Raw genomic sequence first — 26,127 nt, 5'->3', positions numbered from 1 at the left:
ATTATGGTGAACATTCTTTATTTATGCTTTTTCAAGAGAATTTTAGCTTTTCATCAAGAAGTATTTTCCTAACACAATTTTAAGGATGTTATGGAAATAAATATGGGTTAAATGTCAATGATTCTCTAGCTATGATGACTAAACTGACTCTCAAATTACTGTACCTTGGGAAACTTACTTTTTTACAGACATTTTAACACTTCCTGTGTTATTCTCTTTTGACTGTACTCCAAATTAATTTTGCAGTTACCCAATATGATGAAGGCTATTTTGTAAAAATTCATATATTTACCTTAACATAGGCATATTTCTACAAATTAACTTATATTGAAATAGGGTGAAGTTTTGTTGTTTGTCATCTTCTGACATGGATGGCATCTTTAAACTTTTTTACATTGGTGACCAAATGTGCCAAAGTGAAAGCAGATAAAGGTTTGACACATCTTATTTTGTTATGCATCAACAAAAAACTACATACTGGTGTAATAAAAAGGTATCAAGCAAAGGCACTGCTGTGATTTGAACTCAGGATCTCCTGTTTACTAGAAAGGGGGTTTAACCAACTAAGCCACAGTGCCACTTGCACTGCCTTATGTATAATGACAAATTATATGTCTAAAGTATAATATTTTTTATTATTTTTATATATTTTTTTGAAACAAGTATTTTATTAATTCTTTAAACAGTTGGAAACTTACAGTAAGTTATGTAATGCTTTTCTCTCCTTTATTTTGTATATACAGGCCCTACATTCATACAATGTCTTGTCCAAGTCACTTGTTAATATGCTTTATTGTAATAGATATTATGGCGTTGTTATTAATGTAGTCATCCCTGTGAAATTAAAGTCAGTCTTTTGTTGGTACTCATACAGTTAAAAAGTAGTCGTGAAATGAAAAAATGAGATCTCAATGATAGAATTAATGTTAACATTTTATCTGGAAGCTTGCTCAATAAATGGAAAGATTGATTTCTGGAATTTCTTTCCTAACACAATATTGTTTATGTTAAGTAATACATAATCCATTATTTTCTATTGCTCTCCAAACTCTGATGACTAAATTGTCTATCCATTTATCTTGAGAAACTCACATTGTTACTGACTTTTGTTTAAACATTTCCTCTGACTGGACACCATATTGTTTCTGGAGATTGCTCAGACATGAATATTGCCAATTTCTGGAATTCTTTTCTAGTTACCTTGGCATCAATTTACTTCTACAAAAAAACTGATATTAAAAAAGGGGAATATTGCATTTTTTTGTGTTTCTAATTTGGACTGTATCTAGAAATGTGGTACATTTTACTGAACATGTGAGAAAGGGTAAAGGCTGCTGAAGCATTCACGTGTCTTTTTGTGATGAATTAACAACAAACTATGTTCTGAGATGATGAAAATAAATGAAAGGCACTGCTGAGATTTGAACTCAGGATCTCCTGTTTCCGAGACAGGCGCTTTAACCAACTAAGCCACAGCACCACATGATGCTCAAAAGCTTCACAAAGAAAAATGATATATCTAAGATATGCTATTTGGTAACAATTTTTGACATTCTTATAACTATTGCTTCATCAATTTTTCAAACCGGTGGAAATTTAGAGTATAAATAGAAAGTTGTGTTCTCTCTTTTCATTCATGATTTACAGGACCTACATTCTTAAAATATCTTGTCAAAGTAATTTTCTAATATATTTTTTTAGCACTTTTATTGATTTCTCTGTAAGTAATGCTACATGGGAATAAATGTCAATTAATTTTTGATATTCAGAAAACAAAAACATGTAGTAAAATTAAGAACTCTGTTTTAAAAAGTCAGAATTATGGTGAACATTCTTTATTTATGCTTTTTCAAGAGAATTTTAGCTTTTCATCAAGAAGTATTTTCCTAACACAATTTTAAGGATGTTATGGAAATAAATATGGGTTAAATGTCAATGATTCTCTAGCTATGATGACTAAACTGACTCTCAAATTACTGTACCTTGGGAAACTTACTTTTTTACAGACATTTTAACACTTCCTGTGTTATTCTCTTTTGACTGTACTCCAAATTAATTTTGCAGTTACCCAATATGATGAAGGCTATTTTGTAAAAATTCATATATTTACCTTAACATAGGCATATTTCTACAAATTAACTTATATTGAAATAGGGTGAAGTTTTGTTGTTTGTCATCTTCTGACATGGATGGCATCTTTAAACTTTTTTACATTGGTGACCAAATGTGCCAAAGTGAAAGCAGATAAAGGTTTGACACATCTTATTTTGTTATGCATCAACAAAAAACTACATACTGGTGTAATAAAAAGGTATCAAGCAAAGGCACTGCTGTGATTTGAACTCAGGATCTCCTGTTTACTAGAAAGGGGGTTTAACCAACTAAGCCACAGTGCCACTTGCACTGCCTTATGTATAATGACAAATTATATGTCTAAAGTATAATATTTTTTATTATTTTTATATATTTTTTTGAAACAAGTATTTTATTAATTCTTTAAACAGTTGGAAACTTACAGTAAGTTATGTAATGCTTTTCTCTCCTTTATTTTGTATATACAGGCCCTACATTCATACAATGTCTTGTCCAAGTCACTTGTTAATATGCTTTATTGTAATAGATATTATGGCGTTGTTATTAATGTAGTCATCCCTGTGAAATTAAAGTCAGTCTTTTGTTGGTACTCATACAGTTAAAAAGTAGTCGTGAAATGAAAAAATGAGATCTCAATGATAGAATTAATGTTAACATTTTATCTGGAAGCTTGCTCAATAAATGGAAAGATTGATTTCTGGAATTTCTTTCCTAACACAATATTGTTTATGTTAAGTAATACATAATCCATTATTTTCTATTGCTCTCCAAACTCTGATGACTAAATTGTCTATCCATTTATCTTGAGAAACTCACATTGTTACTGACTTTTGTTTAAACATTTCCTCTGACTGGACACCATATTGTTTCTGGAGATTGCTCAGACATGAATATTGCCAATTTCTGGAATTCTTTTCTAGTTACCTTGGCATCAATTTACTTCTACAAAAAAACTGATATTAAAAAAGGGGAATATTGCATTTTTTTGTGTTTTCTGATTTGGACTGTATCTAGAAATGTGGTACATTTTACTGAACATGTGAGAAAGGGTAAAGGCTGCTGAAGCATTCACGTGTCTTTTTGTGATGAATTAACAACAAACTATATTCTGAGATGATGAAAATAAATGAAAGGCACTGCTGAGATTTGAACTCAGGATCTCCTGTTTACGAGACAGGCGCTTTAACCAACTAAGCCACAGCACCACATGATGCTCAAAAGCTTCACAAAGAAAAATGATATATCTAAGATATGCTATTTGGTAACAATTTTTGACATTCTTATAACTATTGCTTCATCAATTTTTCAAACAGGTGGAAATTTAGAGTATAAATAGAAAGTTGTGTTCTCTCTTTTCATTCATGATTTACAGGACCTACATTCTTAAAATATCTTGTCAAAGTAATTTTCTAATATATTTTTTTAGCACTTTTATTGATTTCTCTGTAAGTAATGCTACATGGGAATAAATGTCAATTAATTTTTGATATTCAGAAAACAAAAACATGTAGTAAAATTAAGAACTCTGTTTTAAAAAGTCAGAATTATGGTGAACATTCTTTATTTATGCTTTTTCAAGAGAATTTTAGCTTTTCATCAAGAAGTATTTTCCTAACACAATTTTAAGGATGTTATGGAAATAAATATGGGTTAAATGTCAATGATTCTCTAGCTATGATGACTAAACTGACTCTCAAATTACTGTACCTTGGGAAACTTACTTTTTTACAGACATTTTAACACTTCCTGTGTTATTCTCTTTTGACTGTACTCCAAATTAATTTTGCAGTTACCCAATATGATGAAGGCTATTTTGTAAAAATTCATATATTTACCTTAACATAGGCTTATTTCTACAAATTAACTTATATTGAAATAGGGTGAAGTTTTGTTGTTTGTCATCTTCTGACATGGATGGCATCTTTAAACTTTTTTACATTGGTGACCAAATGTGCCAAAGTGAAAGCAGATAAAGGTTTGACACATCTTATTTTGTTATGCATCAACAAAAAACTACATACTGGTGTAATAAAAAGGTATCAAGCAAAGGCACTGCTGTGATTTGAACTCAGGATCTCCTGTTTACTAGAAAGGGGGTTTAACCAACTAAGCCACAGTGCCACTTGCACTGCCTTATGTATAATGACAAATTATATGTCTAAAGTATAATATTTTTTATTATTTTTATATATTTTTTTGAAACAAGTATTTTATTAATTCTTTAAACAGTTGGAAACTTACAGTAAGTTATGTAATGCTTTTCTCTCCTTTATTTTGTATATACAGGCCCTACATTCATACAATGTCTTGTCCAAGTCACTTGTTAATATGCTTTATTGTAATAGATATTATGGCGTTGTTATTAATGTAGTCATCCCTGTGAAATTAAAGTCAGTCTTTTGTTGGTACTCATACAGTTAAAAAGTAGTCGTGAAATGAAAAAATGAGATCTCAATGATAGAATTAATGTTAACATTTTATCTGGAAGCTTGCTCAATAAATGGAAAAATTGATTTCTGGAATTTCTTTCCTAACACAATATTGTTTATGTTAAGTAATACATAATCCATTATTTTCTATTGCTCTCCAAACTCTGATGACTAAATTGTCTATCCATTTATCTTGAGAAACTCACATTGTTACTGACTTTTGTTTAAACATTTCCTCTGACTGGACACCATATTGTTTCTGGAGATTGCTCAGACATGAATATTGCCAATTTCTGGAATTCTTTTCTAGTTACCTTGGCATCAATTTACTTCTACAAAAAAACTGATATTAAAAAAGGGGAATATTGCATTTTTTTGTGTTTTCTGATTTGGACTGTATCTAGAAATGTGGTACATTTTACTGAACATGTGAGAAAGGGTAAAGGCTGCTGAAGCATTCACGTGTCTTTTTGTGATGAATTAACAACAAACTATATTCTGAGATGATGAAAATAAATGAAAGGCACTGCTGAGATTTGAACTCAGGATCTCCTGTTTACGAGACAGGCGCTTTAACCAACTAAGCCACAGCACCACATGATGCTCAAAAGCTTCACAAAGAAAAATGATATATCTAAGATATGCTATTTGGTAACAATTTTTGACATTCTTATAACTATTGCTTCATCAATTTTTCAAACCGGTGGAAATTTAGAGTATAAATAGAAAGTTGTGTTCTCTCTTTTCATTCATGATTTACAGGACCTACATTCTTAAAATATCTTGTCAAAGTAATTTTCTAATATATTTTTTTAGCACTTTTATTGATTTCTCTGTAAGTAATGCTACATGGGAATAAATGTCAATTAATTTTTGATATTCAGAAAACAAAAACATGTAGTAAAATTAAGAACTCTGTTTTAAAAAGTCAGAATTATGGTGAACATTCTTTATTTATGCTTTTTCAAGAGAATTTTAGCTTTTCATCAAGAAGTATTTTCCTAACACAATTTTAAGGATGTTATGGAAATAAATATGGGTTAAATGTCAATGATTCTCTAGCTATGATGACTAAACTGACTCTCAAATTACTGTACCTTGGGAAACTTACTTTTTTACAGACATTTTAACACTTCCTGTGTTATTCTCTTTTGACTGTACTCCAAATTAATTTTGCAGTTACCCAATATGATGAAGGCTATTTTGTAAAAATTCATATATTTACCTTAACATAGGCATATTTCTACAAATTAACTTATATTGAAATAGGGTGAAGTTTTGTTGTTTGTCATCTTCTGACATGGATGGCATCTTTAAACTTTTTTACATTGGTGACCAAATGTGCCAAAGTGAAAGCAGATAAAGGTTTGACACATCTTATTTTGTTATGCATCAACAAAAAACTACATACTGGTGTAATAAAAAGGTATCAAGCAAAGGCACTGCTGTGATTTGAACTCAGGATCTCCTGTTTACTAGAAAGGGGGTTTAACCAACTAAGCCACAGTGCCACTTGCACTGCCTTATGTATAATGACAAATTATATGTCTAAAGTATAATATTTTTTATTATTTTTATATATTTTTTTGAAACAAGTATTTTATTAATTCTTTAAACAGTTGGAAACTTACAGTAAGTTATGTAATGCTTTTCTCTCCTTTATTTTGTATATACAGGCCCTACATTCATACAATGTCTTGTCCAAGTCACTTGTTAATATGCTTTATTGTAATAGATATTATGGCGTTGTTATTAATGTAGTCATCCCTGTGAAATTAAAGTCAGTCTTTTGTTGGTACTCATACAGTTAAAAAGTAGTCGTGAAATGAAAAAATGAGATCTCAATGATAGAATTAATGTTAACATTTTATCTGGAAGCTTGCTCAATAAATGGAAAGATTGATTTCTGGAATTTCTTTCCTAACACAATATTGTTTATGTTAAGTAATACATAATCCATTATTTTCTATTGCTCTCCAAACTCTGATGACTAAATTGTCTATCCATTTATCTTGAGAAACTCACATTGTTACTGACTTTTGTTTAAACATTTCCTCTGACTGGACACCATATTGTTTCTGGAGATTGCTCAGACATGAATATTGCCAATTTCTGGAATTCTTTTCTAGTTACCTTGGCATCAATTTACTTCTACAAAAAAACTGATATTAAAAAAGGGGAATATTGCATTTTTTTGTGTTTTCTGATTTGGACTGTATCTAGAAATGTGGTACATTTTACTGAACATGTGAGAAAGGGTAAAGGCTGCTGAAGCATTCACGTGTCTTTTTGTGATGAATTAACAACAAACTATATTCTGAGATGATGAAAATAAATGAAAGGCACTGCTGAGATTTGAACTCAGGATCTCCTGTTTACGAGACAGGCGCTTTAACCAACTAAGCCACAGCACCACATGATGCTCAAAAGCTTCACAAAGAAAAATGATATATCTAAGATATGCTATTTGGTAACAATTTTTGACATTCTTATAACTATTGCTTCATCAATTTTTCAAACCGGTGGAAATTTAGAGTATAAATAGAAAGTTGTGTTCTCTCTTTTCATTCATGATTTACAGGACCTACATTCTTAAAATATCTTGTCAAAGTAATTTTCTAATATATTTTTTTAGCACTTTTATTGATTTCTCTGTAAGTAATGCTACATGGGAATAAATGTCAATTAATTTTTGATATTCAGAAAACAAAAACATGTAGTAAAATTAAGAACTCTGTTTTAAAAAGTCAGAATTATGGTGAACATTCTTTATTTATGCTTTTTCAAGAGAATTTTAGCTTTTCATCAAGAAGTATTTTCCTAACACAATTTTAAGGATGTTATGGAAATAAATATGGGTTAAATGTCAATGATTCTCTAGCTATGATGACTAAACTGACTCTCAAATTACTGTACCTTGGGAAACTTACTTTTTTACAGACATTTTAACACTTCCTGTGTTATTCTCTTTTGACTGTACTCCAAATTAATTTTGCAGTTACCCAATATGATGAAGGCTATTTTGTAAAAATTCATATATTTACCTTAACATAGGCATATTTCTACAAATTAACTTATATTGAAATAGGGTGAAGTTTTGTTGTTTGTCATCTTCTGACATGGATGGCATCTTTAAACTTTTTTACATTGGTGACCAAATGTGCCAAAGTGAAAGCAGATAAAGGTTTGACACATCTTATTTTGTTATGCATCAACAAAAAACTACATACTGGTGTAATAAAAAGGTATCAAGCAAAGGCACTGCTGTGATTTGAACTCAGGATCTCCTGTTTACTAGAAAGGGGGTTTAACCAACTAAGCCACAGTGCCACTTGCACTGCCTTATGTATAATGACAAATTATATGTCTAAAGTATAATATTTTTTATTATTTTTATATATTTTTTTGAAACAAGTATTTTATTAATTCTTTAAACAGTTGGAAACTTACAGTAAGTTATGTAATGCTTTTCTCTCCTTTATTTTGTATATACAGGCCCTACATTCATACAATGTCTTGTCCAAGTCACTTGTTAATATGCTTTATTGTAATAGATATTATGGCGTTGTTATTAATGTAGTCATCCCTGTGAAATTAAAGTCAGTCTTTTGTTGGTACTCATACAGTTAAAAAGTAGTCGTGAAATGAAAAAATGAGATCTCAATGATAGAATTAATGTTAACATTTTATCTGGAAGCTTGCTCAATAAATGGAAAGATTGATTTCTGGAATTTCTTTCCTAACACAATATTGTTTATGTTAAGTAATACATAATCCATTATTTTCTATTGCTCTCCAAACTCTGATGACTAAATTGTCTATCCATTTATCTTGAGAAACTCACATTGTTACTGACTTTTGTTTAAACATTTCCTCTGACTGGACACCATATTGTTTCTGGAGATTGCTCAGACATGAATATTGCCAATTTCTGGAATTCTTTTCTAGTTACCTTGGCATCAATTTACTTCTACAAAAAAACTGATATTAAAAAAGGGGAATATTGCATTTTTTTGTGTTTTCTGATTTGGACTGTATCTAGAAATGTGGTACATTTTACTGAACATGTGAGAAAGGGTAAAGGCTGCTGAAGCATTCACGTGTCTTTTTGTGATGAATTAACAACAAACTATATTCTGAGATGATGAAAATAAATGAAAGGCACTGCTGAGATTTGAACTCAGGATCTCCTGTTTACGAGACAGGCGCTTTAACCAACTAAGCCACAGCACCACATGATGCTCAAAAGCTTCACAAAGAAAAATGATATATCTAAGATATGCTATTTGGTAACAATTTTTGACATTCTTATAACTATTGCTTCATCAATTTTTCAAACCGGTGGAAATTTAGAGTATAAATAGAAAGTTGTGTTCTCTCTTTTCATTCATGATTTACAGGACCTACATTCTTAAAATATCTTGTCAAAGTAATTTTCTAATATATTTTTTTAGCACTTTTATTGATTTCTCTGTAAGTAATGCTACATGGGAATAAATGTCAATTAATTTTTGATATTCAGAAAACAAAAACATGTAGTAAAATTAAGAACTCTGTTTTAAAAAGTCAGAATTATGGTGAACATTCTTTATTTATGCTTTTTCAAGAGAATTTTAGCTTTTCATCAAGAAGTATTTTCCTAACACAATTTTAAGGATGTTATGGAAATAAATATGGGTTAAATGTCAATGATTCTCTAGCTATGATGACTAAACTGACTCTCAAATTACTGTACCTTGGGAAACTTACTTTTTTACAGACATTTTAACACTTCCTGTGTTATTCTCTTTTGACTGTACTCCAAATTAATTTTGCAGTTACCCAATATGATGAAGGCTATTTTGTAAAAATTCATATATTTACCTTAACATAGGCATATTTCTACAAATTAACTTATATTGAAATAGGGTGAAGTTTTGTTGTTTGTCATCTTCTGACATGGATGGCATCTTTAAACTTTTTTACATTGGTGACCAAATGTGCCAAAGTGAAAGCAGATAAAGGTTTGACACATCTTATTTTGTTATGCATCAACAAAAAACTACATACTGGTGTAATAAAAAGGTATCAAGCAAAGGCACTGCTGTGATTTGAACTCAGGATCTCCTGTTTACTAGAAAGGGGGTTTAACCAACTAAGCCACAGTGCCACTTGCACTGCCTTATGTATAATGACAAATTATATGTCTAAAGTATAATATTTTTTATTATTTTTATATATTTTTTTGAAACAAGTATTTTATTAATTCTTTAAACAGTTGGAAACTTACAGTAAGTTATGTAATGCTTTTCTCTCCTTTATTTTGTATATACAGGCCCTACATTCATACAATGTCTTGTCCAAGTCACTTGTTAATATGCTTTATTGTAATAGATATTATGGCGTTGTTATTAATGTAGTCATCCCTGTGAAATTAAAGTCAGTCTTTTGTTGGTACTCATACAGTTAAAAAGTAGTCGTGAAATGAAAAAATGAGATCTCAATGATAGAATTAATGTTAACATTTTATCTGGAAGCTTGCTCAATAAATGGAAAAATTGATTTCTGGAATTTCTTTCCTAACACAATATTGTTTATGTTAAGTAATACATAATCCATTATTTTCTATTGCTCTCCAAACTCTGATGACTAAATTGTCTATCCATTTATCTTGAGAAACTCACATTGTTACTGACTTTTGTTTAAACATTTCCTCTGACTGGACACCATATTGTTTCTGGAGATTGCTCAGACATGAATATTGCCAATTTCTGGAATTCTTTTCTAGTTACCTTGGCATCAATTTACTTCTACAAAAAAACTGATATTAAAAAAGGGGAATATTGCATTTTTTTGTGTTTTCTGATTTGGACTGTATCTAGAAATGTGGTACATTTTACTGAACATGTGAGAAAGGGTAAAGGCTGCTGAAGCATTCACGTGTCTTTTTGTGATGAATTAACAACAAACTATATTCTGAGATGATGAAAATAAATGAAAGGCACTGCTGAGATTTGAACTCAGGATCTCCTGTTTACGAGACAGGCGCTTTAACCAACTAAGCCACAGCACCACATGATGCTCAAAAGCTTCACAAAGAAAAATGATATATCTAAGATATGCTATTTGGTAACAATTTTTGACATTCTTATAACTATTGCTTCATCAATTTTTCAAACCGGTGGAAATTTAGAGTATAAATAGAAAGTTGTGTTCTCTCTTTTCATTCATGATTTACAGGACCTACATTCTTAAAATATCTTGTCAAAGTAATTTTCTAATATATTTTTTTAGCACTTTTATTGATTTCTCTGTAAGTAATGCTACATGGGAATAAATGTCAATTAATTTTTGATATTCAGAAAACAAAAACATGTAGTAAAATTAAGAACTCTGTTTTAAAAAGTCAGAATTATGGTGAACATTCTTTATTTATGCTTTTTCAAGAGAATTTTAGCTTTTCATCAAGAAGTATTTTCCTAACACAATTTTAAGGATGTTATGGAAATAAATATGGGTTAAATGTCAATGATTCTCTAGCTATGATGACTAAACTGACTCTCAAATTACTGTACCTTGGGAAACTTACTTTTTTACAGACATTTTAACACTTCCTGTGTTATTCTCTTTTGACTGTACTCCAAATTAATTTTGCAGTTACCCAATATGATGAAGGCTATTTTGTAAAAATTCATATATTTACCTTAACATAGGCATATTTCTACAAATTAACTTATATTGAAATAGGGTGAAGTTTTGTTGTTTGTCATCTTCTGACATGGATGGCATCTTTAAACTTTTTTACATTGGTGACCAAATGTGCCAAAGTGAAAGCAGATAAAGGTTTGACACATCTTATTTTGTTATGCATCAACAAAAAACTACATACTGGTGTAATAAAAAGGTATCAAGCAAAGGCACTGCTGTGATTTGAACTCAGGATCTCCTGTTTACTAGAAAGGGGGTTTAACCAACTAAGCCACAGTGCCACTTGCACTGCCTTATGTATAATGACAAATTATATGTCTAAAGTATAATATTTTTTATTATTTTTATATATTTTTTTGAAACAAGTATTTTATTAATTCTTTAAACAGTTGGAAACTTACAGTAAGTTATGTAATGCTTTTCTCTCCTTTATTTTGTATATACAGGCCCTACATTCATACAATGTCTTGTCCAAGTCACTTGTTAATATGCTTTATTGTAATAGATATTATGGCGTTGTTATTAATGTAGTCATCCCTGTGAAATTAAAGTCAGTCTTTTGTTGGTACTCATACAGTTAAAAAGTAGTCGTGAAATGAAAAAATGAGATCTCAATGATAGAATTAATGTTAACATTTTATCTGGAAGCTTGCTCAATAAATGGAAAGATTGATTTCTGGAATTTCTTTCCTAACACAATATTGTTTATGTTAAGTAATACATAATCCATTATTTTCTATTGCTCTCCAAACTCTGATGACTAAATTGTCTATCCATTTATCTTGAGAAACTCACATTGTTACTGACTTTTGTTTAAACATTTCCTCTGACTGGACACCATATTGTTTCTGGAGATTGCTCAGACATGAATATTGCCAATTTCTGGAATTCTTTTCTAGTTACCTTGGCATCAATTTACTTCTACAAAAAAACTGATATTAAAAAAGGGGAATATTGCATTTTTTTGTGTTTTCTGATTTGGACTGTATCTAGAAATGTGGTACATTTTACTGAACATGTGAGAAAGGGTAAAGGCTGCTGAAGCATTCACGTGTCTTTTTGTGATGAATTAACAACAAACTATATTCTGAGATGATGAAAATAAATGAAAGGCACTGCTGAGATTTGAACTCAGGATCTCCTGTTTACGAGACAGGCGCTTTAACCAACTAAGCCACAGCACCACATGATGCTCAAAAGCTTCACAAAGAAAAATGATATATCTAAGATATGCTATTTGGTAACAATTTTTGACATTCTTATAACTATTGCTTCATCAATTTTTCAAACCGGTGGAAATTTAGAGTATAAATAGAAAGTTGTGTTCTCTCTTTTCATTCATGATTTACAGGACCTACATTCTTAAAATATCTTGTCAAAGTAATTTTCTAATATATTTTTTTAGCACTTTTATTGATTTCTCTGTAAGTAATGCTACATGGGAATAAATGTCAATTAATTTTTGATATTCAGAAAACAAAAACATGTAGTAAAATTAAGAACTCTGTTTTAAAAAGTCAGAATTATGGTGAACATTCTTTATTTATGCTTTTTCAAGAGAATTTTAGCTTTTCATCAAGAAGTATTTTCCTAACACAATTTTAAGGATGTTATGGAAATAAATATGGGTTAAATGTCAATGATTCTCTAGCTATGATGACTAAACTGACTCTCAAATTACTGTACCTTGGGAAACTTACTTTTTTACAGACATTTTAACACTTCCTGTGTTATTCTCTTTTGACTGTACTCCAAATTAATTTTGCAGTTACCCAATATGATGAAGGCTATTTTGTAAAAATTCATATATTTACCTTAACATAGGCATATTTCTACAAATTAACTTATATTGAAATAGGGTGAAGTTTTGTTGTTTGTCATCTTCTGACATGGATGGCATCTTTAAACTTTTTTACATTGGTGACCAAATGTGCCAAAGTGAAAGCAGATAAAGGTTTGACACATCTTATTTTGTTATGCATCAACAAAAAACTACATACTGGTGTAATAAAAAGGTATCAAGCAAAGGCACTGCTGTGATTTGAACTCAGGATCTCCTGTTTACTAGAAAGGGGGTTTAACCAACTAAGCCACAGTGCCACTTGCACTGCCTTATGTATAATGACAAATTATATGTCTAAAGTATAATATTTTTTATTATTTTTATATATTTTTTTGAAACAAGTATTTTATTAATTCTTTAAACAGTTGGAAACTTACAGTAAGTTATGTAATGCTTTTCTCTCCTTTATTTTGTATATACAGGCCCTACATTCATACAATGTCTTGTCCAAGTCACTTGTTAATATGCTTTATTGTAATAGATATTATGGCGTTGTTATTAATGTAGTCATCCCTGTGAAATTAAAGTCAGTCTTTTGTTGGTACTCATACAGTTAAAAAGTAGTCGTGAAATGAAAAAATGAGATCTCAATGATAGAATTAATGTTAACATTTTATCTGGAAGCTTGCTCAATAAATGGAAAGATTGATTTCTGGAATTTCTTTCCTAACACAATATTGTTTATGTTAAGTAATACATAATCCATTATTTTCTATTGCTCTCCAAACTCTGATGACTAAATTGTCTATCCATTTATCTTGAGAAACTCACATTGTTACTGACTTTTGTTTAAACATTTCCTCTGACTGGACACCATATTGTTTCTGGAGATTGCTCAGACATGAATATTGCCAATTTCTGGAATTCTTTTCTAGTTACCTTGGCATCAATTTACTTCTACAAAAAAACTGATATTAAAAAAGGGGAATATTGCATTTTTTTGTGTTTTCTGATTTGGACTGTATCTAGAAATGTGGTACATTTTACTGAACATGTGAGAAAGGGTAAAGGCTGCTGAAGCATTCACGTGTCTTTTTGTGATGAATTAACAACAAACTATATTCTGAGATGATGAAAATAAATGAAAGGCACTGCTGAGATTTGAACTCAGGATCTCCTGTTTACGAGACAGGCGCTTTAACCAACTAAGCCACAGCACCACATGATGCTCAAAAGCTTCACAAAGAAAAATGATATATCTAAGATATGCTATTTGGTAACAATTTTTGACATTCTTATAACTATTGCTTCATCAATTTTTCAAACCGGTGGAAATTTAGAGTATAAATAGAAAGTTGTGTTCTCTCTTTTCATTCATGATTTACAGGACCTACATTCTTAAAATATCTTGTCAAAGTAATTTTCTAATATATTTTTTTAGCACTTTTATTGATTTCTCTGTAAGTAATGCTACATGGGAATAAATGTCAATTAATTTTTGATATTCAGAAAACAAAAACATGTAGTAAAATTAAGAACTCTGTTTTAAAAAGTCAGAATTATGGTGAACATTCTTTATTTATGCTTTTTCAAGAGAATTTTAGCTTTTCATCAAGAAGTATTTTCCTAACACAATTTTAAGGATGTTATGGAAATAAATATGGGTTAAATGTCAATGATTCTCTAGCTATGATGACTAAACTGACTCTCAAATTACTGTACCTTGGGAAACTTACTTTTTTACAGACATTTTAACACTTCCTGTGTTATTCTCTTTTGACTGTACTCCAAATTAATTTTGCAGTTACCCAATATGATGAAGGCTATTTTGTAAAAATTCATATATTTACCTTAACATAGGCATATTTCTACAAATTAACTTATATTGAAATAGGGTGAAGTTTTGTTGTTTGTCATCTTCTGACATGGATGGCATCTTTAAACTTTTTTACATTGGTGACCAAATGTGCCAAAGTGAAAGCAGATAAAGGTTTGACACATCTTATTTTGTTATGCATCAACAAAAAACTACATACTGGTGTAATAAAAAGGTATCAAGCAAAGGCACTGCTGTGATTTGAACTCAGGATCTCCTGTTTACTAGAAAGGGGGTTTAACCAACTAAGCCACAGTGCCACTTGCACTGCCTTATGTATAATTACAAATTATATGTCTAAAGTATAATATTTTTTATTATTTTTATATATTTTTTTGAAACAAGTATTTTATTAATTCTTTAAACAGTTGGAAACTTACAGTAAGTTATGTAATGCTTTTCTCTCCTTTATTTTGTATATACAGGCCCTACATTCATACAATGTCTTGTCCAAGTCACTTGTTAATATGCTTTATTGTAATAGATATTATGGCGTTGTTATTAATGTAGTCATCCCTGTGAAATTAAAGTCAGTCTTTTGTTGGTACTCATACAGTTAAAAAGTAGTCGTGAAATGAAAAAATGAGATCTCAATGATAGAATTAATGTTAACATTTTATCTGGAAGCTTGCTCAATAAATGGAAAGATTGATTTCTGGAATTTCTTTCCTAACACAATATTGTTTATGTTAAGTAATACATAATCCATTATTTTCTATTGCTCTCCAAACTCTGATGACTAAATTGTCTATCCATTTATCTTGAGAAACTCACATTGTTACTGACTTTTGTTTAAACATTTCCTCTGACTGGACACCATATTGTTTCTGGAGATTGCTCAGACATGAATATTGCCAATTTCTGGAATTCTTTTCTATTTACCTTGGCATCAATTTACTTCTACAAAAAAACTGATATTAAAAAAGGGGAATATTGCATTTTTTTGTGTTTTCTGATTTGGACTGTATCTAGAAATGTGGTACATTTTACTGAACATGTGAGAAAGGGTAAAGGCTGCTGAAGCATTCACGTGTCATTTTGTGATGAATTAACAACAAACTATATTCTGAGATGATGAAAATAAATGAAAGGCACTGCTGAGATTTGAACTCAGGATCTCCTGTTTACGAGACAGGCGCTTTAACCAACTAAGCCACAGCACCACATGATGCTCAAAAGCTTCACAAAGAAAAATGATATATCTAAGATATGCTATTTGGTAACAATTTTTGACATTCTTATAACTATTGCTTCATCAATTTTTCAAACCGGTGGAAATTTAGAGTATAAATAGAAAGTTGTGTTCTCTCTTTTCATTCATGATTTACAGGACCTACATTCTTAAAATATCTTGTCAAAGTAATTTTCTAATATATTTTTTTAGCACTTTTATTGATTTCTCTGTAAGTAATGCTACATGGGAATAAATGTCAATTAATTTTTGATATTCAGAAAACAAAAACATGTAGTAAAATTAAGAACTCTGTTTTAAAAAGTCAGAATTATGGTGAACATTCTTTATTTATGCTTTTTCAAGAGAATTTTAGCTTTTCATCAAGAAGTATTTTCCTAACACAATTTTAAGGATGTTATGGAAATAAATATGGGTTAAATGTCAATGATTCTCTAGCTATGATGACTAAACTGACTCTCAAATTACTGTACCTTGGGAAACTTACTTTTTTACAGACATTTTAACACTTCCTGTGTTATTCTCTTTTGACTGTACTCCAAATTAATTTTGCAGTTACCCAATATGATGAAGGCTATTTTGTAAAAATTCATATATTTACCTTAACATAGGCATATTTCTACAAATTAACTTATATTGAAATAGGGTGAAGTTTTGTTGTTTGTCATCTTCTGACATGGATGGCATCTTTAAACTTTTTTACATTGGTGACCAAATGTGCCAAAGTGAAAGCAGATAAAGGTTTGACACATCTTATTTTGTTATGCATCAACAAAAAACTACATACTGGTGTAATAAAAAGGTATCAAGCAAAGGCACTGCTGTGATTTGAACTCAGGATCTCCTGTTTACTAGAAAGGGGGTTTAACCAACTAAGCCACAGTGCCACTTGCACTGCCTTATGTATAATGACAAATTATATGTCTAAAGTATAATATTTTTTATTATTTTTATATATTTTTTTGAAACAAGTATTTTATTAATTCTTTAAACAGTTGGAAACTTACAGTAAGTTATGTAATGCTTTTCTCTCCTTTATTTTGTATATACAGGCCCTACATTCATACAATGTCTTGTCCAAGTCACTTGTTAATATGCTTTATTGTAATAGATATTATGGCGTTGTTATTAATGTAGTCATCCCTGTGAAATTAAAGTCAGTCTTTTGTTGGTACTCATACAGTTAAAAAGTAGTCGTGAAATGAAAAAATGAGATCTCAATGATAGAATTAATGTTAACATTTTATCTGGAAGCTTGCTCAATAAATGGAAAGATTGATTTCTGGAATTTCTTTCCTAACACAATATTGTTTATGTTAAGTAATACATAATCCATTATTTTCTATTGCTCTCCAAACTCTGATGACTAAATTGTCTATCCATTTATCTTGAGAAACTCACATTGTTACTGACTTTTGTTTAAACATTTCCTCTGACTGGACACCATATTGTTTCTGGAGATTGCTCAGACATGAATATTGCCAATTTCTGGAATTCTTTTCTAGTTACCTTGGCATCAATTTACTTCTACAAAAAAACTGATATTAAAAAAGGGGAATATTGCATTTTTTTGTGTTTTCTGATTTGGACTGTATCTAGAAATGTGGTACATTTTACTGAACATGTGAGAAAGGGTAAAGGCTGCTGAAGCATTCACGTGTCTTTTTGTGATGAATTAACAACAAACTATATTCTGAGATGATGAAAATAAATGAAAGGCACTGCTGAGATTTGAACTCAGGATCTCCTGTTTACGAGACAGGCGCTTTAACCAACTAAGCCACAGCACCACATGATGCTCAAAAGCTTCACAAAGAAAAATGATATATCTAAGATATGCTATTTGGTAACAATTTTTGACATTCTTATAACTATTGCTTCATCAATTTTTCAAACCGGTGGAAATTTAGAGTATAAATAGAAAGTTGTGTTCTCTCTTTTCATTCATGATTTACAGGACCTACATTCTTAAAATATCTTGTCAAAGTAATTTTCTAATATATTTTTTTAGCACTTTTATTGTTTCTCTGTAAGTAATGCTACATGGGAATAAATGTCAATTAATTTTTGATATTCAGAAAACAAAAACATGTAGTAAAATTAAGAACTCTGTTTTAAAAAGTCAGAATTATGGTGAACATTCTTTATTTATGCTTTTTCAAGAGAATTTTAGCTTTTCATCAAGAAGTATTTTCCTAACACAATTTTAAGGATGTTATGGAAATAAATATGGGTTAAATGTCAATGATTCTCTAGCTATGATGACTAAACTGACTCTCAAATTACTGTACCTTACTTTTTTACAGACATTTTAACACTTCCTGTGTTATTCTCTTTTGACTGTACTCCAAATTAATTTTGCAGTTACCCAATATGATGAAGGCTATTTTGTAAAAATTCATATATTTACCTTAACATAGGCATATTTCTACAAATTAACTTATATTGAAATAGGGTGAAGTTTTGTTGTTTGTCATCTTCTGACATGGATGGCATCTTTAAACTTTTTTACATTGGTGACCAAATGTGCCAAAGTGAAAGCAGATAAAGGTTTGACACATCTTATTTTGTTATGCATCAACAAAAAACTACATACTGGTGTAATAAAAAGGTATCAAGCAAAGGCACTGCTGTGATTTGAACTCAGGATCTCCTGTTTACTAGAAAGGGGGTTTAACCAACTAAGCCACAGTGCCACTTGCACTGCCTTATGTATAATGACAAATTATATGTCTAAAGTATAATATTTTTTATTATTTTTATATATTTTTTTGAAACAAGTATTTTATTAATTCTTTAAACAGTTGGAAACTTACAGTAAGTTATGTAATGCTTTTCTCTCCTTTATTTTGTATATACAGGCCCTACATTCATACAATGTCTTGTCCAAGTCACTTGTTAATATGCTTTATTGTAATAGATATTATGGCGTTGTTATTAATGTAGTCATCCCTGTGAAATTAAAGCCAGTCTTTTGTTGGTACTCATACAGTTAAAAAGTAGTCGTGAAATGAAAAAATGAGATCTCAATGATAGAATTAATGTTAACATTTTATCTGGAAGCTTGCTCAATAAATGGAAAGATTGATTTCTGGAATTTCTTTCCTAACACAATATTGTTTATGTTAAGTAATACATAATCCATTATTTTCTATTGCTCTCCAAACTCTGATGACTAAATTGTCTATCCATTTATCTTGAGAAACTCACATTGTTACTGACTTTTGTTTAAACATTTCCTCTGACTGGACACCATATTGTTTCTGGAGATTGCTCAGACATGAATATTGCCAATTTCTGGAATTCTTTTCTAGTTACCTTGGCATCAATTTACTTCTACAAAAAAACTGATATTAAAAAAGGGGAATATTGCATTTTTTTGTGTTTTCTGATTTGGACTGTATCTAGAAATGTGGTACATTTTACTGAACATGTGAGAAAGGGTAAAGGCTGCTGAAGCATTCACGTGTCATTTTGTGATGAATTAACAACAAACTATATTCTGAGATGATGAAAATAAATGAAAGGCACTGCTGAGATTTGAACTCAGGATCTCCTGTTTACGAGACAGGCGCTTTAACCAACTAAGCCACAGCACCACATGATGCTCAAAAGCTTCACAAAGAAAAATGATATATCTAAGATATGCTATTTGGTAACAATTTTTGACATTCTTATAACTATTGCTTCATCAATTTTTCAAACCGGTGGAAATTTAGAGTATAAATAGAAAGTTGTGTTCTCTCTTTTCATTCATGATTTACAGGACCTACATTCTTAAAATATCTTGTCAAAGTAATTTTCTAATATATTTTTTTAGCACTTTTATTGATTTCTCTGTAAGTAATGCTACATGGGAATAAATGTCAATTAATTTTTGATATTCAGAAAACAAAAACATGTAGTAAAATTAAGAACTCTGTTTTAAAAAGTCAGAATTATGGTGAACATTCTTTATTTATGCTTTTTCAAGAGAATTTTAGCTTTTCATCAAGAAGTATTTTCCTAACACAATTTTAAGGATGTTATGGAAATAAATATGGGTTAAATGTCAATGATTCTCTAGCTATGATGACTAAACTGACTCTCAAATTACTGTACCTTGGGAAACTTACTTTTTTACAGACATTTTAACACTTCCTGTGTTATTCTCTTTTGACTGTACTCCAAATTAATTTTGCAGTTACCCAATATGATGAAGGCTATTTTGTAAAAATTCATATATTTACCTTAACATAGGCATATTTCTACAAATTAACTTATATTGAAATAGGGTGAAGTTTTGTTGTTTGTCATCTTCTGACATGGATGGCATCTTTAAACTTTTTTACATTGGTGACCAAATGTGCCAAAGTGAAAGCAGATAAAGGTTTGACACATCTTATTTTGTTATGCATCAACAAAAAACTACATACTGGTGTAATAAAAAGGTATCAAGCAAAGGCACTGCTGTGATTTGAACTCAGGATCTCCTGTTTACTAGAAAGGGGGTTTAACCAACTAAGCCACAGTGCCACTTGCACTGCCTTATGTATAATGACAAATTATATGTCTAAAGTATAATATTTTTTATTATTTTTATATATTTTTTTGAAACAAGTATTTTATTAATTCTTTAAACAGTTGGAAACTTACAGTAAGTTATGTAATGCTTTTCTCTCCTTTATTTTGTATATACAGGCCCTACATTCATACAATGTCTTGTCCAAGTCACTTGTTAATATGCTTTATTGTAATAGATATTATGGCGTTGTTATTAATGTAGTCATCCCTGTGAAATTAAAGTCAGTCTTTTGTTGGTACTCATACAGTTAAAAAGTAGTCGTGAAATGAAAAAATGAGATCTCAATGATAGAATTAATGTTAACATTTTATCTGGAAGCTTGCTCAATAAATGGAAAGATTGATTTCTGGAATTTCTTTCCTAACACAATATTGTTTATGTTAAGTAATACATAATCCATTATTTTCTATTGCTCTCCAAACTCTGATGACTAAATTGTCTATCCATTTATCTTGAGAAACTCACATTGTTACTGACTTTTGTTTAAACATTTCCTCTGACTGGACACCATATTGTTTCTGGAGATTGCTCAGACATGAATATTGCCAATTTCTGGAATTCTTTTCTAGTTACCTTGGCATCAATTTACTTCTACAAAAAAACTGATATTAAAAAAGGGGAATATTGCATTTTTTTGTGTTTCTGATTTGGACTGTATCTAGAAATGTGGTACATTTTACTGAACATGTGAGAAAGGGTAAAGGCTGCTGAAGCATTCACGTGTCTTTTTGTGATGAATTAACAACAAACTATGTTCTGAGATGATGAAAATAAATGAAAGGCACTGCTGAGATTTGAACTCAGGATCTCCTGTTTATGAGACAGGCGCTTTAACCAACTAAGCCACAGCACCACATGATGCTCAAAAGCTTCACAAAGAAAAATGATATATCTAAGATATGCTATTTGGTAACAATTTTTGACATTCTTATAACTATTGCTTCATCAATTTTTCAAACCGGTGGAAATTTAGAGTATAAATAGAAATGTTGTGTTCTCTCTTTTCATTCATGATTTACAGGACCTATATTCTTAAAATATCTTGTCAAAGTAATTTTCTAATATATATTTTTTAGCACTTTTATTGATTTCTCTGTAAGTAATGCTACATGGGAATAAATGTCAATTAATTTTTGATATTCAGAAAACAAAAACATGTAGTAAAATTAAGAACTCTTAAAAAGTCAGAATTATGGTGAACATTCTTTATTTATGCTTTTTCAAGAGAATTTTAGCTTTTCATCAAGAAGTATTTTCCTAACACAATTTTAAGGATGTTATGGAAATAAATATGGGTTAAATGTCAATGATTCTCTAGCTATGATGACTAAACTGACTCTCAAATTACTGTACCTTGGGAAACTTACTTTTTTTACAGACATTTTAACACTACCTGTGTTATTCTCTTTTGACTGTACTCCAAATTAATTTTGCAGTTACCCAATATGATGAAGGCTATTTTGTAAAAATTCATATATTTACCTTAACATAGGCATATTTCTACAAATTAACTTATATTGAAATAGGGTGAAGTTTTGTTGTTTGTCATCTTCTGACATGGATGGCATCTTTAAACTTTTTTACATTGGTGACCAAATGTGCCAAAGTGAAAGCAGATAAAGGTTTTACACATCTTATTTTGTTATGCATCAACAAAAAACGACATACTGGTGTGATAAAAAGGTATCAAGCAAAGGTACTGCTGTGATTTGAACTCAGGATCTCCTGTTTACTAGACAGGCGCTTTAACCAACTAAGCCACAGTGCCACTTGCACTGCCTTATGTATAATGACAAATTATATATCTAAAGTATAATATTTTTTATTATTTTTATATATTTTTTTGAAACAAGTATTTTATTAATTCTTTAAACAGTTGGAAACTTACAGTAAGTTATGTAATGCTTTTCTCTCCTTTATTTTGTATATACAGGCCCTACATTCATACAATGTCTTGTCCAAGTCACTTGTTAATATGCTTTATTGTAATAGATATTATGGCGTTGTTATTAATGTAGTCATCCCTGGGAAATTAAAGTCAGTCTTTTGTTGGTACTCATACAGTTAAAAAGTAGTCGTGAAATGAAAAAATGAGATCTCAATAATAGAATTAATGTTAACATTTTATCTGGAAGCTTGCTCAATAAATGGAAAGATTGATTTCTGGAATTTCTTTCCTAACACAATATTGTTTATGTTAAGTAATACATAATCCATTATTTTCTATTGCTCTCCAAACTCTGATGACTAAATTGTCTATCCATTTATCTTGAGAAACTCACATTGTTACTGACTTTTGTTTAAACATTCCTCTGACTGGACACCATATTGTTTCTGGAGATTGCTCAGACATGAATATTGCCAATTTCTGGAATTCTTTTCCAGTTACCTTGGCATCAATTTACTTCTACAAAAAAACTGATATTAAAAAAGGGGAATATTGCAATTTTTTGTGTTTCTGATTTGGACTGTATCTAGAAATGTGGTACATTTTACTGAACATGTGAGAAAGGGTAAAGGCTGCTGAAGCATTCACGTGTCTTTTTGTGATGAATTAACAACAAACTATGTTATGAGATGATGAAAATAAATGAAAGGCACTGCTGAGATTTGAACTCAGAATATCCTGTTTATGATACAGGCGCTTTAACCAACTAATCCACAGCACCACATGTTGCTCAAAAGCTTCACAAAGAAAAATGATATATCTAAGATATGCTATTTGGTAACAATTTTTGACATTCTTATAACTATTGCTTCATCAATTTTTCAAACCGGTGGAAATTTAGAGTATAAATAGAAAGTTGTGTTCTCTCTTTTCATTCATGATTTACAGGACCTACATTCTTAAAATATCTTGTCAAAGTAATTTTCTAATATATTTTTTTAGCACTTTTATTAATTTCTCTGTAAGTAATGCTACATGGGAATAAATGTCAATTAATTTTTGATATTCAGAAAACAAAAACATGTAGTAAAATTAAGAACTCTGTTTTAAAAAGTCAGAATTATGGTGAACATTCTTTATTTATGCTTTTTCAAGAGAATTTTAGCTTTTCATCAAGAAGTATTTTCCTAACACAATTTTAAGGATGTTATGGAAATAAATATGGGTTAAATGTCAATGATTCTCTAGCTATGATGACTAAACTGACTCTCAAATTACTGTACCTTGGGAAACTTACTTTTTTACAGACATTTTAACACTTCCTGTGTTATTCTCTTTTGACTGTACTCCAAATTAATTTTGCAGTTACCCAATATGATGAAGGCTATTTTGTAAAAATTCATATATTTACCTTAACATAGGCATATTTCTACAAATTAACTTATATTGAAATAGGGTGAAGTTTTGTTGTTTGTCATCTTCTGACATGGATGGCATCTTTAAACTTTTTTACATTGGTGACCAAATGTGCCAAAGTGAAAGCAGATAAAGGTTTTACACATCTTATTTTGTTATGCATCAACAAAAAACTACATACTGGTGTGATAAAAAGGTATCAAGCAAAGGTACTGCTGTGATTTGAACTCAGGATCTCCTGTTTACTAGACAGGCGCTTTAACCAACTAAGCCACAGTGCCACTTGCACTGCCTTATGTATAATGACAAATTATATGTCTAAAGTATAATATTTTTAATTATTTTTATATATTTTTTTGAAACAAGTATTTTATTAATTCTTTAAACAGTTGGAAACTTACAGTAAGTTATGTAATGCTTTTCTCTCCTTTATTTTGTATATACAGGCCCTGCATTCATACAATGTCTTGTCCAAGTCACTTGTTAATATGCTTTATTGTAATAGATATTATGGCGTTGTTATTAATGTAGTCATCCCTGGGAAATTAAAGTCAGTCTTTTGTTGGTACTCATACAGTTAAAAAGTAGTCGTGAAATGAAAAAATGAGATCTCAATGATAGAATTAATGTTAACATTTTATCTGGAAGCTTGCTCAATAAATGGAAAGATTGATTTCTGGAATTTCTTTCCTAACACAATATTGTTTATGTTAAGTAATACATAATCCATTATTTTCTATTGCTCTCCAAACTCTGATGACTAAATTGTCTATCCATTTATCTTGAGGAACTCACATTGTTACTGACTTTTGTTTAAACATTTCCTCTGACTGGACACCATATTGTTTCTGGAGATTGCTCAGACATGAATATTGCCAATTTCTGGAATTCTTTTCTTGTTACCTTGGCATCAATTTACTTCTACAAAAAAACTGATATTAAAAAAGGGGAATATTGCATTTTTTTGTGTTTTCTGATTTGGACTGTATCTAGAAATGTGGTACATTTTACTGAACATGTGAGAAAGGGTAAAGGCTGCTGAAGCATTCACGTGTCTTTTTGTGAAGAATTAACAACAAACTATGTTATGAGATGATGAAAATAAATGAAAGGCACTGCTGAGATTTGAACTCAGAATCTCCTGTTTACGAGACAGGTGCTTTAACCACCTAAGCCACAGCACCACATGATGCTCAAAAGCTTCACAAAGAAAAATGATATATCTAAGATATGCTATTTGGTAACAATTTTTGACATTCTTATAACTATTGCTTCATCAATTTTTCAAACCGGTGGAAATTTAGAGTATAAATAGAAAGTTGTGTTCTCTCTTTTCATTCATGATTTACAGGACCTACATTCTTAAAATATCTTGTCAAAGTAATTTTCTAATATATTTTTTTAGCACTTTTATTAATTTCTCTGTAAGTAATGCTACATGGGAATAAATGTCAATTAATTTTTGATATTCAGAAAACAAAAACATGTAGTAAAATTAAGAACTCTGTTTTAAAAAGTCAGAATTATGGTGAACATTCTTTATTTATGCTTTTTCAAGAGAATTTTAGCTTTTCATCAAGAAGTATTTTCCTAACACAATTTTAAGGATGTTATGGAAATAAATATGGGTTAAATGTCAATGATTCTCTAGCTATGATGACTAAACTGACTCTCAAATTACTGTACCTTTGGAAACTTACTTTTTTACAGACATTTTAACACTTCCTGTGTTATTCTCTTTTGACTGTACTCCAAATTAATTTTGCAGTTACCCAATATGATGAAGGCTATTTTGTAAAAATTCATATATTTACCTTAACATAGGCATATTTCTACAAATTAACTTATATTGAAATAGGGTGAAGTTTTGTTGTTTGTCATCTTCTGACATGGATGGCATCTTTAAACTTTTTTACATTGGTGACCAAATGTGCCAAAGTGAAAGCAGATAAAGGTTTTACACATCTTATTTTGTTATGCATCAACAAAAAACTACATACTGGTGTGATAAAAAGGTATCAAGCAAAGGTACTGCTGTGATTTGAACTCAGGATCTCCTGTTTACTAGACAGGCGCTTTAACCAACTAAGCCACAGTGCCACTTGCACTGCCTTATGTATAATGACAAATTATATGTCTAAAGTATAATATTTTTTATTATTTTTATATATTTTTTTGAAACAAGTATTTTATTAATT

The 26,127-nt window shown here is 30.1% G+C and overlaps 16 non-coding genes across 16 annotated transcripts; all 16 read right to left on the bottom strand.

Annotated features, from left to right (window-relative positions):
• Window positions 1–1,406: 1,406 nt before the first annotated feature.
• Window positions 1,407–1,480, bottom strand: TRNAP-CGG (transfer RNA proline (anticodon CGG)). The gene has a single exon. It is a non-coding gene; the product is annotated as a tRNA-Pro (tRNA).
• A 1,745-nt stretch (window positions 1,481–3,225) lies between these two features.
• On the bottom strand, window positions 3,226–3,299 carry TRNAT-CGU (transfer RNA threonine (anticodon CGU)). The gene has a single exon. It is a non-coding gene; the product is annotated as a tRNA-Thr (tRNA).
• Window positions 3,300–5,044: 1,745 nt separating this feature from the next.
• TRNAT-CGU (transfer RNA threonine (anticodon CGU)) lies at window positions 5,045–5,118 on the bottom strand. Its single transcript has one exon. It is a non-coding gene; the product is annotated as a tRNA-Thr (tRNA).
• A 1,745-nt stretch (window positions 5,119–6,863) lies between these two features.
• On the bottom strand, window positions 6,864–6,937 carry TRNAT-CGU (transfer RNA threonine (anticodon CGU)). The gene has a single exon. It is a non-coding gene; the product is annotated as a tRNA-Thr (tRNA).
• Window positions 6,938–8,682: 1,745 nt separating this feature from the next.
• Window positions 8,683–8,756, bottom strand: TRNAT-CGU (transfer RNA threonine (anticodon CGU)). Its single transcript has one exon. It is a non-coding gene; the product is annotated as a tRNA-Thr (tRNA).
• A 1,745-nt stretch (window positions 8,757–10,501) lies between these two features.
• Window positions 10,502–10,575, bottom strand: TRNAT-CGU (transfer RNA threonine (anticodon CGU)). The gene has a single exon. It is a non-coding gene; the product is annotated as a tRNA-Thr (tRNA).
• Window positions 10,576–12,320: 1,745 nt separating this feature from the next.
• On the bottom strand, window positions 12,321–12,394 carry TRNAT-CGU (transfer RNA threonine (anticodon CGU)). Its single transcript has one exon. It is a non-coding gene; the product is annotated as a tRNA-Thr (tRNA).
• Window positions 12,395–14,139: 1,745 nt separating this feature from the next.
• On the bottom strand, window positions 14,140–14,213 carry TRNAT-CGU (transfer RNA threonine (anticodon CGU)). Its single transcript has one exon. It is a non-coding gene; the product is annotated as a tRNA-Thr (tRNA).
• A 1,745-nt stretch (window positions 14,214–15,958) lies between these two features.
• On the bottom strand, window positions 15,959–16,032 carry TRNAT-CGU (transfer RNA threonine (anticodon CGU)). The gene has a single exon. It is a non-coding gene; the product is annotated as a tRNA-Thr (tRNA).
• A 1,745-nt stretch (window positions 16,033–17,777) lies between these two features.
• On the bottom strand, window positions 17,778–17,851 carry TRNAT-CGU (transfer RNA threonine (anticodon CGU)). The gene has a single exon. It is a non-coding gene; the product is annotated as a tRNA-Thr (tRNA).
• A 1,735-nt stretch (window positions 17,852–19,586) lies between these two features.
• TRNAT-CGU (transfer RNA threonine (anticodon CGU)) lies at window positions 19,587–19,660 on the bottom strand. The gene has a single exon. It is a non-coding gene; the product is annotated as a tRNA-Thr (tRNA).
• A 1,744-nt stretch (window positions 19,661–21,404) lies between these two features.
• On the bottom strand, window positions 21,405–21,478 carry TRNAM-CAU (transfer RNA methionine (anticodon CAU)). Its single transcript has one exon. It is a non-coding gene; the product is annotated as a tRNA-Met (tRNA).
• Window positions 21,479–22,319: 841 nt separating this feature from the next.
• On the bottom strand, window positions 22,320–22,393 carry TRNAT-AGU (transfer RNA threonine (anticodon AGU)). Its single transcript has one exon. It is a non-coding gene; the product is annotated as a tRNA-Thr (tRNA).
• Window positions 22,394–24,136: 1,743 nt separating this feature from the next.
• On the bottom strand, window positions 24,137–24,210 carry TRNAT-AGU (transfer RNA threonine (anticodon AGU)). The gene has a single exon. It is a non-coding gene; the product is annotated as a tRNA-Thr (tRNA).
• An 829-nt stretch (window positions 24,211–25,039) lies between these two features.
• Window positions 25,040–25,113, bottom strand: TRNAT-CGU (transfer RNA threonine (anticodon CGU)). Its single transcript has one exon. It is a non-coding gene; the product is annotated as a tRNA-Thr (tRNA).
• An 842-nt stretch (window positions 25,114–25,955) lies between these two features.
• TRNAT-AGU (transfer RNA threonine (anticodon AGU)) lies at window positions 25,956–26,029 on the bottom strand. Its single transcript has one exon. It is a non-coding gene; the product is annotated as a tRNA-Thr (tRNA).
• Window positions 26,030–26,127: the final 98 nt, after the last annotated feature.

This window comes from Pseudophryne corroboree, chromosome 11, assembly GCF_028390025.1.
Source record: "Pseudophryne corroboree isolate aPseCor3 chromosome 11, aPseCor3.hap2, whole genome shotgun sequence".
In the NCBI taxonomy this organism is placed as follows: domain Eukaryota; kingdom Metazoa; phylum Chordata; class Amphibia; order Anura; family Myobatrachidae; genus Pseudophryne; species Pseudophryne corroboree.
Note: the sequence above shows the minus strand (reverse complement) of the source record. Positions and strands in the feature narration are given on the sequence as shown.